This window comes from Syngnathoides biaculeatus, chromosome 8 (assembly GCF_019802595.1).
Source record: "Syngnathoides biaculeatus isolate LvHL_M chromosome 8, ASM1980259v1, whole genome shotgun sequence".
NCBI lineage: Eukaryota > Metazoa > Chordata > Actinopteri > Syngnathiformes > Syngnathidae > Syngnathoides > Syngnathoides biaculeatus.
In genome coordinates, this window is record NC_084647.1 from 31,794,382 (window position 1) to 31,813,266 (window position 18,885).

The window sequence follows — 18,885 nt, forward strand, 5'->3', positions numbered from 1 at the left end:
TTAGAATCTCCAATTGATGCATGTTTTTGCTATGTGGGTTGAGTGGCTGTAGAAAACCCACACAGGCAGGGGGAGAACATGCAAAGGGCAAACAGACCAGGCTGAGATTTGAACCACGGTCCTCAGAACTGTGAGGATAATGCACGAACAAGCCTCGCCACCATCCCACTGACCCTGTATTTTTTTTTTTAGTAGTTAAATTTTTTGGCTGAAAAATTATAAAATGAATAAGCAAGAGTCTATAAACTCAGGATACATCCTAAAATTAATGTCAATATAAAGAAATAAAAACACATTTCTATATTTTGATAAATGTAAAATGAGAAACGCTCCATGAATTTTCACGTCATCCTTGTGCAGGGGCCATGCTAATCTTCTCTGTATTGTTCCAATTTTAGTATATGCAAAGCCGAAGGATCTCAGTTGGTTTGTATGCTTGGCTGGTATATCAACAGTCGATCATACAACACATCCTGGAGGTCAAATCTCATCCGAGGACACTGTCAGGTTCACCAATCAGACATTCATTAAACAGGACAAAAAAGGAAGCAAAGACACCAGTTCAAGTCTCGCGAGGAGAGAGGAGAGGAACTGTCTCATACAATTCACCACTGCACTCCCTGATTATCTTCTCCTCAGCACCTCTATTTATTTAGTTTTAAGACGCCCTTTATTTACATGGATGTGACAAAAATGAGACGACAAAACAGTTTGAAACAAGGTGTACATGTTTGTTTATGTGCGTGTGCATGTGTGGAAGATTGCTGAATACATGTGTGGTCATCATTTCTTTAACAGGCAGCAGTTCTAACAGTTGTGATGATCAGATGTTTTTGTTCTTTCTTTCTCCTGCTAGGAGGCTGCCACGTTATCTAGAGCAGAGCAAAGCATTTCATGATTGGAAGCAAATGTATGATAATTATGATCACAATTATTCCTACATTTCCCCCCTGTTTATCCTACATTTGCTACCACGTTTTCTAGAGCAGAGCAAATCATTCTTCATTGCAGGCAGAGACAGTAAGTGAATTGGAGCAGAGCAAAGCATTTCTTCATTGCAGGCAGAAAGAGCAACTGAATTGGAGCAGAGCAAAGCATTTCTTCATTGCAGTCAGAAGCAGTTACTTAATACTATTTAGAATTATTTCTACATTATCCTCCTGTTTATCCTACATTTCCTCAAATCCTTAAACCATCTAATAGATCACCCTTTCGGCTTACACTCGGAGGAAAATATAGCACTAATTACTTGTAATCTTCTGGATCAGAGAACAGGTCTGGAAGAGAAGTCATAATATCATCATCGTGGTCAGCAACATCACTGTCATTACTCTGTTGTGTCAATAGTGGATTTTATTCTTCCAATTTTGAATTTGTCGGGGCAATAGCGGTGCTTGTAAGTTGGTTAAGTGATGCCTTTATGCAGGGAATACAACAACATCCACACAATGCAAGAATAGCTGCAAACAGCGATAGAAACTCGGACAGAGAACACCAAATTTTTAAATTTGCCCAACTTTTTTTTTTCCCCCACCACTCAGACCTGGCTGATGTGTTTACACCAGAGTGCTCCTTCATCTTGTGGTTCAGGGTGCGGAGGCCTTGAATGGCCCTTGTGAGTGACCCATCAGGTGCTGTGTTATTTGGAAGAAACGTACAACACTGGTCACCGAAGATTGAGCAGTCGCCACCCTTCTCGGCCAGGAGCATGTCGACCGCTATGCGGTTCTGGAATGTCATGAGTGAGGTTGCAGCTGGTTGTTCCCTTATGGCAATAAAGCCTGCTTCCGTATAATTACCTAGTTTATGTACATTGTAATGTATGTAGCTGATTCTGTCAACGTTTTTATTCAGAGTTATCCATAACAAGATGGATTCCCATCCTGCAGCAATCTCGTTAACCAACTTATACTCATCTGGTATGCAGTTGGGATGCCATTTGCATCAATGTATGTCAGATCTCCATCTTTCCAAGAGGACCTTCGCCTTCGGGAGAACCCAAGTGGAGGTCCAAAGATGGATGCGGCCAATTGTATATCCTCTGCTTTGGATGGAAACACAGTCACAGATAAGAGCAGTGATACCATTGTACACGTTCCTTCTGCATTTATCAGTGTGTCATACAAATTTGACCAACACACCACCACAACACATCACTGCATGGGAGCAGTGGCGCAGTTTTCAGATGGATATTATGACACCATGTTTTGTTGAGACTTCCCACCTTAAAATCTGTCCCTGTTAAGCTAACACAGGAGAAATTAGCCAATGCAACATTAGTAGAAAATATCAGTTTATCATTCACTGCCTTAGTTGTTGGATAAACACTTTTCCATTTCTGACAAGTAGTGTTAGGAGTTGTTTTACTCATTACCTCCAGGGTACATTGTGCTGGGATTTCTGTTGGAATGACAAGCATTAGTGGCCTATGGCCCATGGATGTGATGTAACTATAGTTTACCTTGTTAGCTGCATTCTACATTAATAACAACCAGTTTTGTTTCCTATTTGTAAAAAAAGATAATCATAATAATGAAAAAATGTTTCTCAGGCTTTTTCGGTTAAAATACTCCCTCCACAGTATATGTACTCTTTTGTATGGCATTTGGGTTTAAGGTAGCATTAAGTTGGCAAATGGTGAGAAGAAAGTGGGGGTTTCCTTTAGCATAAGCTAATAGATGGAATCCCCAGCAATTAGACTCTGCCAAGGAATTGAAAAAGTGCTGAACTGATTCACTGGCAGGCACAGATGGAGTCCTCCCCTCATGCCTCATGCCTCCCGCATAGTTGTTTACCAAAGTTACTTGAAATAAAGTTGCGCCTCTTTATCTTATGTGTGGTAGGCATAGTTGACTGAGTATAATTATTGGTTCTGTTGTTATGTATTTTTGTCAGCTTTACAGGTGTCCAAAAGTAGCATATGAACAAAAATATCATAACGACTGTCAATGTTCCAGCCCAACATGCTATTATATTATTTAGCCATTTTGAAGTAATATCGACCAAGTCACCCCTAAATGAGTCAAGTGTCTTTTAAATCTTCACCAGCCTTCAGGTATTTTCAGATACTATAAATCTGCACCCACCGTATGCTGGTCTTCGCTCACCATTCCCCTTGGGTGACTCAGCTGAGATGACCTTTTACAGTGTGTAAGGTGTATCCACGTGTTTCTTTCTGCTATTTTGTCCATGTCATTCAGCTCTTGCTCAGTCTATGCCAGTGTTCGGGTAAAACTGCATGTACAGTAGATGTTAATTCATAAACAGACATAGGATGAATAGACAAATGGCAGTAATAAGGTTATTAAAGCACAGTAACTTGTTACATTTTACATTCCATTTTTTTTTTCTGATGGTGTAGTGCAGGAATGTCAAACTCATCTCTCTTACGGGCCACGCATGTAGTTCGGGTTTCCCTCAGAGGGACATTTCGAGTGATGGCAGCGTGGCATTGATTCCCGCTCAGTGATGGTGTCGACATCTGCACTGCGACTGGCTGGCGACCAGTTTGGGGTGTAGTCTGCCGCTGCCCGAAGTTAGCTGGGATTGGCTCCAGGTCTCTCTCCGAATAAATGCAGAAGGGTTGCGTCTGGAAAGGCATCCGGCGTAAAGAAAAAAGCAAAAAGACAGTTACTGCCGCACCACCATGACAATGGCACAAAAATTACTTTACACATCAATGCTGATAAAATTCCCAATTTGTTTCTAGTCCTATCAAATTGATGCATGTGGAATATTCTAGTGACACGCCATTAGAAAACAATGTATAGTTAATGGATAGTTGATGTTATATGTAATAGTTAATGGATACACAGAATCCCAAAAATCCAGAATCCAGAAACTTATTTTTTATTTTTTTTTTTTGCATTTGTTATCAATTAATAGCATTGATATTATCTCTGGATCTGTGCAAACAATAAAATCTTTTGGACACGTTTTTTGTATGTAGTTATCCAATTTGTTTTGTTTTTATTTTATTTGATTTATTTATTTTTTTGGGGTGGGACCTTGAGTGGTTCCCACAGGTACCACTTGAACAGAAAAATTAAAATAACGGGAAGCATTTTCATCCAACACCCAACAGAAAAATTTAACTGTTTAGTTGCCATTATGACAGCAGTCTCACTCCCATGTGTAACTGTACTACAGCGACTTTGGCAGTGGGAATGAGAACAGCTACCTAACAAGTGGCCTATAAAAACAAATTAGTTTTGTTTGTTAATGGTTTCAAAAGCTTACTAACTTTCCTACAATGAACAAATGAACTGAAGTACCCCTTTTTGCAATTTTTAAGCTCTTTGGGGTTGTTAATAACTCCTGAAAGGGACCCACTTGTGTGTGTGTTTTTTTTTTCCTTCATCATTCGTCTATCTCTCATTGTGTGGAAATTATTGGTAATTTGTATGGTCTCCCAAACAGTGTTTTGAATGGAATGAGACCCTAACGTGCTTGCAATGTATGTATAGTTAGACTAAATCTATCATTGTGTCCAAATTGCCCCTACGTGTGATTGTGAGTGCGGCTGTTTGTCTCCATGTGACCTGCAATTGGCTGGCAACCAGGTCAGGGTGTACCTTGCCTCCTGCCCGTTGACAGCTGGGATAGGCTCCTGCCCTCCCCGCGACCCTTGTGAGGATAAGCAGCTTAGAAAATGGATGGAGGGATGGATGGATGTGTAGCTTGAGGAAACTGACTACGTTTTCGATGCACATTCCCTTGTGGAATATGTCACGCACAGGTCAAACAAGCCCTCCAAAAATTTGTGCATACAAGTTAAATCCATGGATCATATAATGCCTATGTACCAGGGTTACCATTCCCCCTGTTGAGACCTGAGACTTCCCATGGCTCAAGATTGCCGCCCACTTAAAAAATGTTTTTGGTAGAATTTTTTTTTGAATCTGTCTGACATAATTCACATTTTGTAATGCAGTACCTTATTTTTTCCACATTGTTAGTTCTGCTGGTAAGCTTTGTTGTTGCATTTTGTTTAACACATCATCTCAAAGTATGTCTTCATTTGTTGCATAGTCATCTAATCCCATAAAGGTTTTGGCTGCTGCTTCTTTTGCTGTTTTATCTGTAAATCCATTTCCCAATGATTCTTTGTCTGTATTTGATGTGTGTACTGCACATTTACATATACCTATTTCTTTTGGTAATTGAATTACTATGAGCAAATTTTGTAGCAGCTCTGCATGTGTCATTGTGTTCTCTGTAGTTGTCGCTATTCCTCTATTTTTCCAGTATTGTCCGTGTAGATTGTGATACCATCGTGAATACAGCAGCATCTGGTCTCAGATTGTTTAAGACTGTCCAATAAGATATTGTCTGTACAGTTTAGTCGTCCCAATCCAAATCTGGTTCTTTTTCTGTCCAATCAGGAACATTTCGTACTACCAAAACAAATTGTCCCAAACTCTTCCACTCCTGTTGTAATGACGCGTGTGGTTGTTTCCATTCTTGTGTAGTGCATTTAGTTTGTCAGTCAGTCTTGTTCCTGCCACCACGACTGATATACCATCTGAGTACAGATAATCATGATATTGTCTGCTGTGGGCTGTGATAAGTTTACAGTATCTTATACTACATAGTCACGTGCAATGAGTCACTTCCTACGTCATTTTGTGGTTGTTCAATGATGTCTTGAGCTGTTTGGAGCAAGAAATCTCCTGTTCTTGTGGGAGGTTTGTTTGGAATATCTAAGGTGTAATAATAGAGTGCTGGATTCCTATTTTGTAAGATATTTAACTGTCCTCCCAGTAATTCCTTTTTTTCTTTTTACTTCTATTTTTCTTGTCAGAGAGGGAATTAAGCCCAGTCCTAGTTTCAGCAAGCCATCTCTTCCTAACAAACGTACGGGGCAAATTAAAAAGTTGCATTTTGGGAGCATTAGTTGTGACATTTTTGATGGGGAGATGGCTGCTCTCTTCCTCATCTGCATCCACAATTATTAAATGTTTCGCATAAACCCTAACCCATAAATTTCTTCTTCCTCTGTCAGAAAGGTGTCAACTTTCTTTTTCTTATTTTGTAACAGTCTTTCTGCGTGTCGTGCTTGGTTAACGTAATGTTACAGGCTGCCAGTCGGTTTGTCAACCCAATGTTTTTCAATCCATTGTTTTGTAGGATTATTTGAATTTGCATGAAGATCATTTTTTAATTCCCCTTGATACACACTCCCTGTAGTGTGATCTTCAGGAATGCCACTGTTTGCTTTAAAACATGCAGTCATTCCAATTCTATATTCTTCAAATGGTTCATTGTTATTTTATTTTGCTCTTCCAATGGCAGAACAATTTGCTTTTTTTCTTAATCTAGCAGAGGTGTGCGATATTAACCCTCGAACTCCCTGCTGCTGTGACAAAGTACTTTGCTGTCATACAAATTTATTGTACTTCCACACCATTTAAGTGGTAAGATTTTCTCAAGTCTTGCGTTCCCTGGACGAATTATGTTACATCAACTTTATGAGATGTTATACTTTTTATGGCCGTTTTCACATCATCTGGAGTCCAGCTTTTTTTTTTGTTGTTGTTGTTTTTTTGTGTGTGTGTTTCTCTTATTTTATCCTGCAGGTTAACTATATATATTTTTTGTGTGTATGTTGAGCTGGCCAGCAAAGTCATATTGTTTTATCCACAAATTTAGATGTTTTATTTTAGTAGGACATTTGCTTTCTACAAACTTCTAGTCCTTACACATTATTATTTTTTTTTTTCCAGATATTCTGTTTGAACTATTTTGCTCTTTGTTTTTCCCCTGTTGGAGTCAGTGGTTCACCTCGGGTGACTATACTGACTTCCCCCTGAACAGGGTGACAATTACGTTCCGTTTGAGGTAATTCTCAAGCTTCTACCACAAGTGGCGGAGAATTCTTATCTCTGCATCCTCAAACAGTTGTCACTCAATTTCCTGTTCAAATGAGGTAGCAAACCTCCACTCAGTCTTTTACACATGCACACGTTTCACGGAGCTCATGTATAGGACACACCTTGCCCTTTTCTCAGTTTTATAGACCAATTAGTCTCCTCGATAGGGACTAGTATTCTCGAGGTTTGGTTCTGCCGCAGTCACCCAGACGCGCATTCACTCATTCCTCATGAGTGTGGGAGTTTCCTACTCACCAGAGATGCCTTCATTTCCTTCGGCTTCTCGTCAACCCGCAGCCCCCAGACGCAAAGTCGACGCACAGTCCCGGAAAGGATCTCAAGTGCCGTGGCCACGGTCTTTGCCTGGACGTCGACTCGGCCCCTGGAAACCTCAGGTATCTTGAGATCCGGCTCAAAGGACCAAGTAAATGTCAAGTTCACCAATCAGACATTCATTAAACAGGACAAAAAAGGAAGCAAAGACACCAGTTCAAGTCTTGCGAAGAGAGAGAGAACTGTCTCGTACAATTCACCACTGCACTCTCTGATTATCTTCTCCTCAGCACCTCTATTTATTTAGTTTTTAGACGCCCCTTATTTACATGGATGTTACAAAAAGGAGACGACAAGCAAAACCGTTTGAAACAAGGTGTACATGTTTGTTCATGTGCATGTGTGGAATATTGCTGAATACATGTGTGGTCATCATTTCTTTAACAGGCAGCAGTTCTGATGATTAGATGTTTTTGTTCTTTCTATCTCCTGCTAGGAGGCTGCCACGTTATCTAGAGCAGAGCAAAGCATTTCATTATTGGAAATAGATGTATGATAATTATGATCACAATTATTCCTCCAGTCACTCAGAAAGCTCAGTGATGAAATAGATGGGCGTATATACGTATGGGTCTTATGAAAGCTAGTTAGTTATTATTGTTTAATTATATGCAGAAATTCACAGGAAACACAGCAGTGCACCTGCGGCAATCTCGTTGGTTGCTGGGAGGATGATGCAAATACATTTGATGTCAGACGAGCGTCACTGGTGTAGTGTGTGCTGCTTCTGCACTAGAACTGCAGGACACACGACTTGGTTTTGCTTCGCTGTGTCGCTGTAGGCCTTCAGCAAGCACACAGGACGCGCTTCCTAGCCCACCCAGGTCACATTCCGAGGAGGGGATGCTGCAGCAAGGAGGCACAGACTGTTTGCACCAATGGAACTTGTCTGACATCAAATGTATTTGCATCCTCCTCCCAGCAGCCAACTAGATTGCCACATGTGCACTCCTGTGTTTTCACAAATTGCTTTCTGTGAATTTCTGCATATAATTAGAAAATAATCACTAACATATTGTTGAACTGGCTTCCATAAAACCTATATACACACATCCATGTATTTGGTCACCAAGCTTAATGAGTGGCCAGTGATTAGCCCTGACCTTTAGGATGTGTAGTATGATATCATCTTGATATACCAGCCCACGTTCGGCATCGTATATAGTGTACCAAAATTGAAACGATACAGAGAAAATTAGCATGGCCCCTGCGTAAGAATGACACACAAATTCATGTACCGTTCCTCATTTTACATTTATCGAAATATCCCACCATATTTTTTAAAATATTGAGATTAATTTTAGGATTTGTTATTAACTTTATAGACCCATGATTTTTCATTTTGTAATTTTTTGACCCAAAAATAATATTAAAAATTAAAAAACGTTGAAAAATTATATTAAACTAGAAGGTGCGATTCCTCGAAAAAATGTGTGTGAATGCTGAACGAAATCATGTGAAATGGTTATCATCCAACCCTACATTTTCTTAGGCGCTTATCCCCACAAGGGTCACTGGAGTGCTGGAGCCTGTCCCAACTGTCAACGGGCAGGACAAACAACAGTCACACTAATAATCACACTTAGAGGCAATTTAGAGTGTCCAATTAATGCCTGTTTTTAGGATGTGGGAGGAAACTAGTGTGCCTGGAGAACACCCGGCACGGTGAGAACATGAAAACTCCACACAGGCAGGGGAATGATTGAACCCAGGTGCTCAGAACTGTGAGGCCAACGCCAATGCAGCTGCTCCACCGTGCCGCCCTGGTCATCATATTATATGATAGTTATCCAAGCATCCATTTGTTTGTTCTGCTTATGCTCACTAGGTCCAGAGCCTTTCTGGAGTTTCAACCATGGTACACTCTTGAAATCGTCCCCAACAATCGCATGGCATAAACAAGAAACCATTTGTCCAGGTTGGCTGCCCCATCACCTGCGCTCTGCGGATTTTGTGCTTGTTCGTCATGACGCCCACCGTGGACATTGCCCAGCCTTTGGGGTTGGGCCTCCCCCCGCGCCGGGGTCGTCCCCCTTTGGCCTTTGCCCATGCGCCTGCCGAGGTGCCCTTTACCCCGCCTGGGCCCTTGTCTCGTGACTCAACGGACAATGCGGCCCCGCCCCCCTCGGCCTCTACAGTGCACACCACCGGGGTCAGGTCGTCATCCCTCCACGGCACGAGGATTTTCACTATGGGTGAATTCTGGGGGGGGCTTGTGTGGTGTTTACACACCCGCGGGACCTCGAGTTGGGGTGCGGGGTTCCGCATGGACTGTTTTTGTTGTTGCTCTTCCGGAGTGGGTAGTTCACAGAGTTCCCGCCGTTATGCGAGTAGTGTTTTGATGTCTGGCAATAAAACAAGTTTTGTCCCTTGTCCGACACTCCGCCTCCGACTCCTTTTCTCCGGCGCTACAGGTTTTGTAAAAGTGACCAGTATGTTATTTTTCCCAGTAAACATTTTTCATGAAAATGATAATTTTCCAAAGAGTCCAGGAATTCAATGAATAGATTGATTGATTGACTTGCCAGTGATGTGATATTGCAGGTTATTGTTCCATCACTCTATCGCACAATTGTGGAGGATGAGCTTGTGTCATGGATGAACGATTATCTTTTTTTTTTTTTAAGGAGCGCGTGTAAATGTGCACTGTACCGGCAGCACATCACCACTCGGAGGTAGCATTGCTTCTCCATGTGAATGTTCAGTACAACTTGAGACTTTACATTGCGGACAAGAAAAGGAAAAAGCCTCCAAGGTTTGTTTAGAAAATATTTATTTCTTGGAATGTACACTGTACAAAGGCACCAAAGCATATGAGATACATTAACATCTCACCCATCACAATTATACGCTGTGGAGTCTTCCTTCTAATTTAGCTTATCATCTAAAAAAACAAAAACAAACAAAAAATGTATTTCAAACAAAATGATCGTGCAGTGATTCTTTCTCATATCAATGACAATCCAAGCAACATTTCTATACGACAACAGAAAAACTTTGATTTCGATAAATGACAACTATTAATTTGACTCACGTGCTGATTTCTGCAATGGTTTTTCAAAATTAAGTAATCTACACATCAGTCAATTCTCAGTACTATTTCCTACATTTCTTTGTTTGAACATTTCAGATCAAGGATTGCCATTAGACAATTGAGGCTTCTTTAAATCATAGTTTCATTAAAGAAATCTTTTTAATCACAGTACCTAACTAAATACCCAAGCTAGGTTTAATTCAAACAAGCTATGATTAATTGAACGGCCAGAATAACACATCTGCATTGTGCTCATTCAATCTTTGTGACAAATACATACGAGGTCTCTTACACTTTTTAAATTATCAAGTTTGTGTAAAATGGTCAATTTTGACGTGAACATTTTAGATCCCCAATCTAGGTGAAGCAGCATAGGGTTCTGGAGCTTTTCAGATCTGTGTCACAACTTTAAGGTTCGGGGGGTTGAATCGTCGATCCATCTTCCCTTTGTGGAGTTCATATTATGTGGGTTTTCTTTAGGTACAACTTTTCAAAAACATGGATGGATTTTCAAAAACTTTAAATTGTATGAGTATATGTGTGAATAGTTGTTTGTTTATATGTGCCGTGTGGTTTACTGGCGACCAGTCATAGGTGGAGTCCATCTCTTGCCCAAAGTCAGCTGGGATACACTATTAGATATTCCTGTAAATTCTGCTGTTATTTACCAAATACTTTACAGTAAAATAGTCATCCATCCATTTTCTAAGATGCTTATCGTCACGACAGTCGCAGGAGTTCTGGAGCGCAATCCCAGTTGTCATCAGGCAGGAGGTGGGGTAACCCTGAACTGGTTGCCAAATATCACAGGGCACACAGAGACAGAGAACAGTCACAGTCACACTTAGGGGCAATTTAGTGTCTCCAATTAATGCATGTTTTTGTGATGTGGGAGGAATCTGGAGTGCCTGCAGAAAACCCTCGCAGGTGGGGTTGGAATTTGAACCCTGGTCCTCTGAACTGTGAGGCCAATGCTTTACAATTGCTCCACCGTACCATTCCACGCCATTAAGGGAATTTAGTTGGCGTCACATGGGGTTACTGTATTTAACATGCAGCAGAATTGTGAAGCCGTAACTGTTGCCGTAAATAAGACGATAATCCTTAATGCTCATGAATGGTCAGCATTAACACAACATTGATCATGTGTTTGTTACGTGTAGTTTGTTAAATTCGTGGCTTATTTAACTTTTGTGTTACATGCATGTTGCACTTTTTTCATGAAGCACTGACTGTGGGTTGTGTGCAATAGAGTCACATCCCAGTTTGTTAGGGTTAGGGTTAGGTTTACAAATTTAAGTTTCTTGTTGTATTTCATGCGCAAGTCATTTTATATAGTTGACAAGTATAAAAAATATACAGTGAAGAGTATTTGAACACCCTGCTATATTGCAAGTTCTCTCACTTAGAAATCATGGAGGAGTCACTGTGAGAGAGATAATCTAAAAAGAAAAATCCAAAAATCACAATATATGATTTTTTTTAACAATTTATTTGTGTGATACAGCTACAAAAAAAGTATTTAAACACCTGTCTATCAGCTAGAATTCTGACCCTCAAAGACCGGTTTGTCCGCCTTTAATTCCACCTCCGGTCCATGTATTATCCTGAATCAGATGCACCTGTGTGAGGTGGTTAGCTGCATAAAAACACCTGTCCTCCCAATACAATCTGTAAGACTCAAACTTGTAACATGGCCAAGACCAAAGAGCTGTCCAAAGACACCAGAGACAAAATCAATCATTAGAAAATGGAAGAAGCTAAACATGACGGTCAATTTTGATCGGAGTGGAGCACCATGCAAGATATCAGATCGTGGGGTCTCAATGATCCTTAGAAAGGTGAGGAATCAGCCCAGGACTACACGATAGGACTTGGTCAATGACCTGAAAAGAGCTGGGACCACCGTTTCCAAGGTGACTGTTGGTAATACACTAAGACGTCATGGTTTGAACTCATGCATGGAAAGGAAGCTTCCCCTGCTTTCACCACCACATATCAAGGCCCGTCTTAAGATAGCCAATGACCATTTGGATGATACAGAGGAGTCATGGGAGAACGTTTCGTGGTCAGATGAGTCCAAAAAAAAAAACTTTTTGGTCATAATTCCACTAACCGTGTTTGGAGGAACACGAACGATGAGTTCCATTCCAAGAACACCATCCCTATTGTGAAGCATGAGGGTGGTAGCATCATCTTTTGGGAGTGTTTTTCTGCACATGGCACAGGATGACTGTATTGTATTAAGGAGAGAATGACCACGGCCATGTATTGTGAGATTTTGGGGAACAGACTCTTTCCTTCAGTCAGAGTATTGAAGATGGGTCGTGATTGGGTCTTTCAACATGACAATGACCCGAAGCACACAGCAAGGAAAACCAAGGAGTGGCTCCATAAGAAGCATATCAAGGTTCTGGTGTGGCCTAGCCAGTCTCCAGACCTAAACCCAATAGAAAATATTTGGAAGGAGCTGAAACTCTGTGTTTCTCAGTGACAGCCCAGAAACCTGTCTGATCTAAAGAAAATCTGTTGGAGGAGTGGGCCAAAATCCCTCCTCCAGTGTGTGCAAACCTGGTGAACAACTACAGGAAACATTTGACCTCTGTAATTATAAAAAAAGGCTACTGTACCAAATATTAACATTGGTTTTCTCAGGTGTTCAAATACCTATTTGCAGGTGTATCACACAAATAAATCGTTAAAAAAAATCATACATTATGATTTCTGGAGTTTTCTTTTTGGATTATCTCTCTCACAGTGGACATGCACCTATGATGAAAATTTCAGACCCCTCCATGATTTCAAACTGGGCAAAATTGCAATATAGCAGGGTGTTCAAATACTTTTCTTCACTTTAGGTTTCATGTTTTTGCTAGCATGTTAGTGTAAAAATTGCATGAAATGTCTGAGAGATTGTTTAGGCTCTGGCTCAAAGTGAAAGCTACGTTTCTATTATTTGTTCCAAGAAGGTGCGTGAACCAAACTCTCCTACTATTGTTGTTTGTTTTTAATAACATAGCAGACCCCACCACCCAAAAAAAATCAGATGGATCATATTGAACTATGCCAGACACTTGATTGTGACTTGTGCTTGTCTGTAAATGTTATACTCCGATCAATCATCTGTTTCATGATCACAGATCGGAAACATCAATGCTCTCCACCCCTTCTTTATGCTTCCTATTCACATGCTATTCGTACTTTAAAATATTGTCCATCCATCCATTTTCTGTATCGCTTATCCTCATAAGGTTTGCGGGCGTGCTGCTGCTGCCGCTCGCAGCAATGTTCGGACGAGAGGCAGAGTACATTTTGAACTGGATGGCACTCAAAACCAGGGCACATATAAACAAACAAACAAACAAAAACATTCACACTCACATTTATGTCCACGGGCAATTTAGAGCTTTCAATCTACCTACCACGCATGATTATGGGATGTGTGACAAAACAGGAGTACCCAGAGAAAACCCACCCAGACGCTGGAACAACATGCAAACGCCACATGAGTAGGGCTGGGATTTGAAATCCCATCCTCAGGGCTGCCTTAAAATGTTGCATTTGTTCCATTTAAATTGTAAAAAAAAAAAAACATGAAGAAAGTAGGTACATATCAGCATTGATCCCTCCAATTATTTTCTTAGCCACTTATCCTCACAAGGGTCCCAGGAGTGCTGGAGCCTATCGTAGCTCTCATCGGGCAAGTACACCCTGAACTGGTTGCCAGCCAATCACAGGGAACATGGAGACAGACAATAGTCGCACTCACAATCATACCTAGGGGCCATTTTGAGTTTCAAATTTATGTTGCATGCTTTTGTGATGTGGCAGGAAACCGGAGTACCCGGAGAGAATATGCAAACTGCACATAGTCAGGGCCAGGATTGAACCCGGGTCCTCAGAACTGTGAGGCCAACACTTTACAACTGTCATTGTGCCGCCTAGATAACCCCGGTTTTTTAAATATTTTTTATAAAGTTCAATTGAAATTTCCAGTTCATCAGCATTTGTCCTTCACTATTGTTGCATACTAGAAAATGCTAACCGTATTAAACATTAGTATTGAGAATGTTTTATATTTTCAAAGAATATACAGGTAGGTTTTTCAGTGAACAATTACTTTGCATTGGAAACAGTCAGACTGACATTTTATTTTCGAAATGACCAGTACGTATTAGTGTATGAAGCTGCAACACTTCACTGAGTTAATGGAGGACTTGTATGCTATCTACTGTATTGTATGTGAGCTGTCTTCTAATAATCCTCCTGTGGAAAAGTGTTGAGAATGAGCACTTCTGCTAAAACACTTAACGCAAGGCATCTGTTTTTTCCAGTGGTTTTATGATGTCCATATTAAATAAACAAATTCAATTCTGACAACAATGGGACAGATCAAGCAATCAAGACAAAGTCACACCGTCATTAAAAGATAGTTTGAAGTGTTACAGAACTTAAAAAAAAAGGTTTTTGGCAAGGCTGTTACGATTTCTATGGGGTGTGATTTAAGTGTCTCACAGTAAATAACAATATTTTCATATTTAGCTTCAAACAAAAACTGGTATGAATTTATTTTAAAAAATCATACATTTTTTGCACATTTACATAAATATTTGTCCATTTAGATATTTAAATGCAAATATGTTCGTATCCCACTGGGGCCTCCACTCCCTGAGAAGGGTTGCGTCAGGAAGGGCATCCGGTGTAAAAATTGTGCCAAACATATCTGTGCGTTCATCTGAGATGACACGCTGTGGCGACGCCGAAAGGGACAAGCCGAAAGAAACTTACTTTTATTGTTTTCCTAAATATCAACTGTTTAGCTAAATTAACTATACTATATATACATCTAAGTATGAATATTGAAAACAGGCGCTCAATCGACAGGGTGTTCCCAAAAATGTATACACACTTTAATGATATTTACAAACTATTTTACATGTTAAAAATTATGCAAATTACAGTAAACATCCAGCCATCCATCCATTTTCTTTGCCGCTTATCCTCACGAGAGTCACGGGGAGTGCTGGAGCCAATCTCAGCTCTCAACGGGCAGAAGGCGGAGTACACCCTGAACTGGTTGATAGCCAATTGCAGAGGACATGGAGACAAACAGCCGCACTCACGACCACACCTAGGGGCAATTTAGTGTGTCCAATTAATGTTGCAAGTTTTTGGAATGTGGGAGGAAAGCCGAGTCCCCGGAGGCAGTCCCACGCAGACACAGGGAAAACATGCAAACTCCACGCAGGCGGGTCCGGGATTGAACCCGGGACTTCAGAACTGTGAGGCCAATGTTTTACCAGCTGATCCACCATGCCGCCACAATAAACATCAAGTTTACAATTATTTAAAATGTGTATACATTTTTTGGGACCCTGTATATCAAAATGTTGAATATATGTCTAAATCTTTTTGATGAAGTTAAATATTTATTTAATATCCACATCAAAACAGAGAACTGGAGGTACCAAAATAAAAGCTCTAGGTTGGTGTGTTTGGAGTGTCAAATACATAAAAACCATCATATCCAAGGAAATGGACTCTTGGTGGACTCCAAAAATTGCCCAAGAGCACAGTGACAACTCATCCAGGAGGTCACAAAGGAATCCAGGACAACATCTAAATAATTCCAGGCAAAAATGGTATCCATGGCAATGTTCCAGGGTGAAAATGACCAAAAAGACCATCAAGGCTCCTCTGACCTTTGGAAACAAAACAAAACACAACAACAAGAAAAATCCATATGACTCCCAAGACTTTTCGGTGATTTATGAATTGACAAATATTGTTGAAACTGTATGTCTCCTGACATCTGGTATAAAAACACAAAATGATGATTAAAATGGATGATGTACACAAAATGTATGATGCTTAATGCATCATACAACAGTCAGGCATTGTGGTGGTAGTGTGATGGATTGGGCCTGCTTTTTTACTTCAGAACCTGGATAACTTGCTATGCTTGATGAAACCAGGAATTGTGTCCTTTACCATAAAACAAAGAAACCCTGACAGAGAACAGTTGACCATCAATTTGTGACCTCAAGGTGAAGCAGACTTCAGTTCTCCACCAGGATATTGATCGAAAACACACAAGGGAGTCAATTTCTGAATCGTGAAAGTAAAAATAAACTCCAAATAAAAATTTAAAGAATAATAATAATGAAGGTTTTGACGTGGCCTAATCAAAATCCAACTTGAAGCTTATTGAAATGCTATGACATTACCTTAAAAAGGCCATTCATCTCCAGTGTTCCTGAATACAAATAATTCTGCAAGGAAGAGTGGGCGAAAATATCTCCACAAGATGTGAAAGTTTCTGTCACTTACAGAAAATACTTGATTTCAGTTGTTGCTCCAGAAGATGGCCCAACCAGTTATTAAGTTTGGGGGGCTAATACTTTTTTCCATTGGGCCATTCTTTTCATAATGCATAAAATGTCATTTTAGAAACTGCATTTTATTTTTACTTGGCTTATCTTTGATATTTACATTTGTGTGATGACCGTAACAACGTGGTGTAACTATGCAAAAAAAGAGAATTTCTAAAGATGCCACTTAGTCTTTCACAGCAGTATATTTAGGAGTAACATTTGATATTTAGGTTAAACTTTTTAAGTTGACAACAATTAGCAGTATGGTTGTTGACTGATTCGCATGGCCTCCTCACAGTTCAGAGGCTGTGAGTTTAAATTCAGGCTAACGGCCTTCCTGTCTGGAGATTGCATGTTCTCCCTGTGCCCTTACGCACTTTCTTTAGGCCTTCCGATTGACTCAGATATTACAAAAACATGCATGGTAGGTTTTTACAGCACTATCCTTATGAGTAAATGTGAGTGCAATTTGTTGTTTTTTGATATGCAAACATTTAAGGGTGTACCAAGCCTCTTGTACACGGTCAGTGGGGATAGGCTCCAGAACACCCACCACCCTAGTGAGAATCAGCAGTCCAAAAATGGATGGATAGATGCCAAGTAATCAAACACTGTTTTAAATGTACTGAAAAATGATTCAAACGATTCATCCACCTATCCATCCATTTTCTTACCTGCTTATCTCACGAGGATCGCGGGAGTGCTGGAGCCTATCCCACCTGTCAACGGTCAGGAGGCAGGGTACACCCTGAATTGGTTGCCAGCCAATCGCAGGGCAGATCAAGACAAACAACCACACTCACAATCACATCTAGGGACACTTTAGTGTCCAATTAATGTTGCATGTTTTTAGGATGTGGGAGGAAACCAGAGTGCCTGGAGAAAACCCACAGAGGCACGGGGAGAACCTGCAAAGTCCACACAGGGAGGGCTGAGATTGAACCCGGGTCCTCAGAACTGTGACGCCCTCAAATAATTCACACCATTTTATAACATCATTTGAAGCTAAATATGACATGTTTTTTTCCCCCTGCATGAGGTGCTTTACAACTGGCACGCAATAATTTTTGGCCCTTTTTTTTTTTTTGAAGAGTTCCCTTGTGCAGTGGCACATAATCACAAAGTATTTAAAGAGCAACTGACACCAAAATAAACATTTTAAAATAGGCATTGTTATCAAAACTACGTAGAAAATTAATCACTTTCATGATCATATAAGTCCGAAAAAATGAGTGGAGAGTGTTTTATTAAAGTGCAAAGTTGTCTCACTCGACATCCCAGTGGCAACGTCATTTGCAGATGTCACACAGGGACAGTTGCCATAAAAAACACGTTGTGCCACATGCTATGGCAGAAGAACAAGAGAGATTTTCGGATTTTTCTGATGCCACTTCTGAGAGTGAAGCGCTTTTTGAAGAAGAGAACATCTCAGAAGCAAGTGAAGTGACGGGGGCTATGTTACACTATCGTTTCAAGCCATATTTAGATGATATGCGAATCACTTCTAACTAACAACAGATTCCCCGTCAGACAGACGAGGAACCCGATGAAATATTAAAAATGACTGGCCCATAATTGTTCAATTTCCTAACCTTTTACAAGTCTTGTGTACGTAGCGTACTCAGGTGGACCCATGCCAGGCGAAGTAAGTATGTCAGGGGTGGCCAGACACCGGTGGCCGGTGGGGGTGGGGGCTCCTTTCTCCTCCCTGCACACCGGCGACCCACCTCTGCGCCGACAAAAGCCGGCCACCGGTTAACGGCGGCCTGCACGCATCAACACATTTAGTATCCCTGACTTATGTACTTTATGAAGTTATTGTGACGCGGATCTTTTGTCACGTTCTGAGAGAAGGGATACATCATTGGACACGCACAGAGCTTTTTAGCAATACTGCTGCTTTCCGACGAGTACACGGACACCACACTGCCTTCCTGGAACATTTGCTGGAAATAACATTTGTTCGGGTTTTGACGACTATACGTCGTTTGGCTTGTTAGCATGTGTTACACGCCACTAAACTGTCTTTCTACTTCTATTTTGTTATTGTTTTGTCTTGTATTGTGTGTGATTAAATTGTCTTCAGGGCTATACAAGTGCTTTGTTATATTTTGCTGGTTTGTCCAAAGGGATTTATTCCAAATGATCACCTAACATATGCAATAAACTGTGAGACAAATTAGTCCCCCCAACTATTCTTATTATTTTTTGCTCTATACACATCTACTTGTCATTTGGAACCCACAAAGCTCTTATCCTTTACACCTGTGCA

The 18,885-nt window shown here is 40.6% G+C and overlaps 2 non-coding genes across 2 annotated transcripts; one reads left to right on the plus strand and one right to left on the minus strand.

The window, feature by feature from the left end:
- Positions 1-315: 315 nt before the first annotated feature.
- On the minus strand, positions 316-421 carry LOC133505427 (U6 spliceosomal RNA). Its single transcript, XR_009796262.1, has one exon. It is a non-coding gene; the product is annotated as a U6 spliceosomal RNA (small nuclear RNA).
- Positions 422-8,353: 7,932 nt separating this feature from the next.
- Positions 8,354-8,457, plus strand: LOC133505428 (U6 spliceosomal RNA). The gene has a single exon (XR_009796263.1). It is a non-coding gene; the product is annotated as a U6 spliceosomal RNA (small nuclear RNA).
- The last annotated feature ends 10,428 nt before the right edge of the window (positions 8,458-18,885 follow it).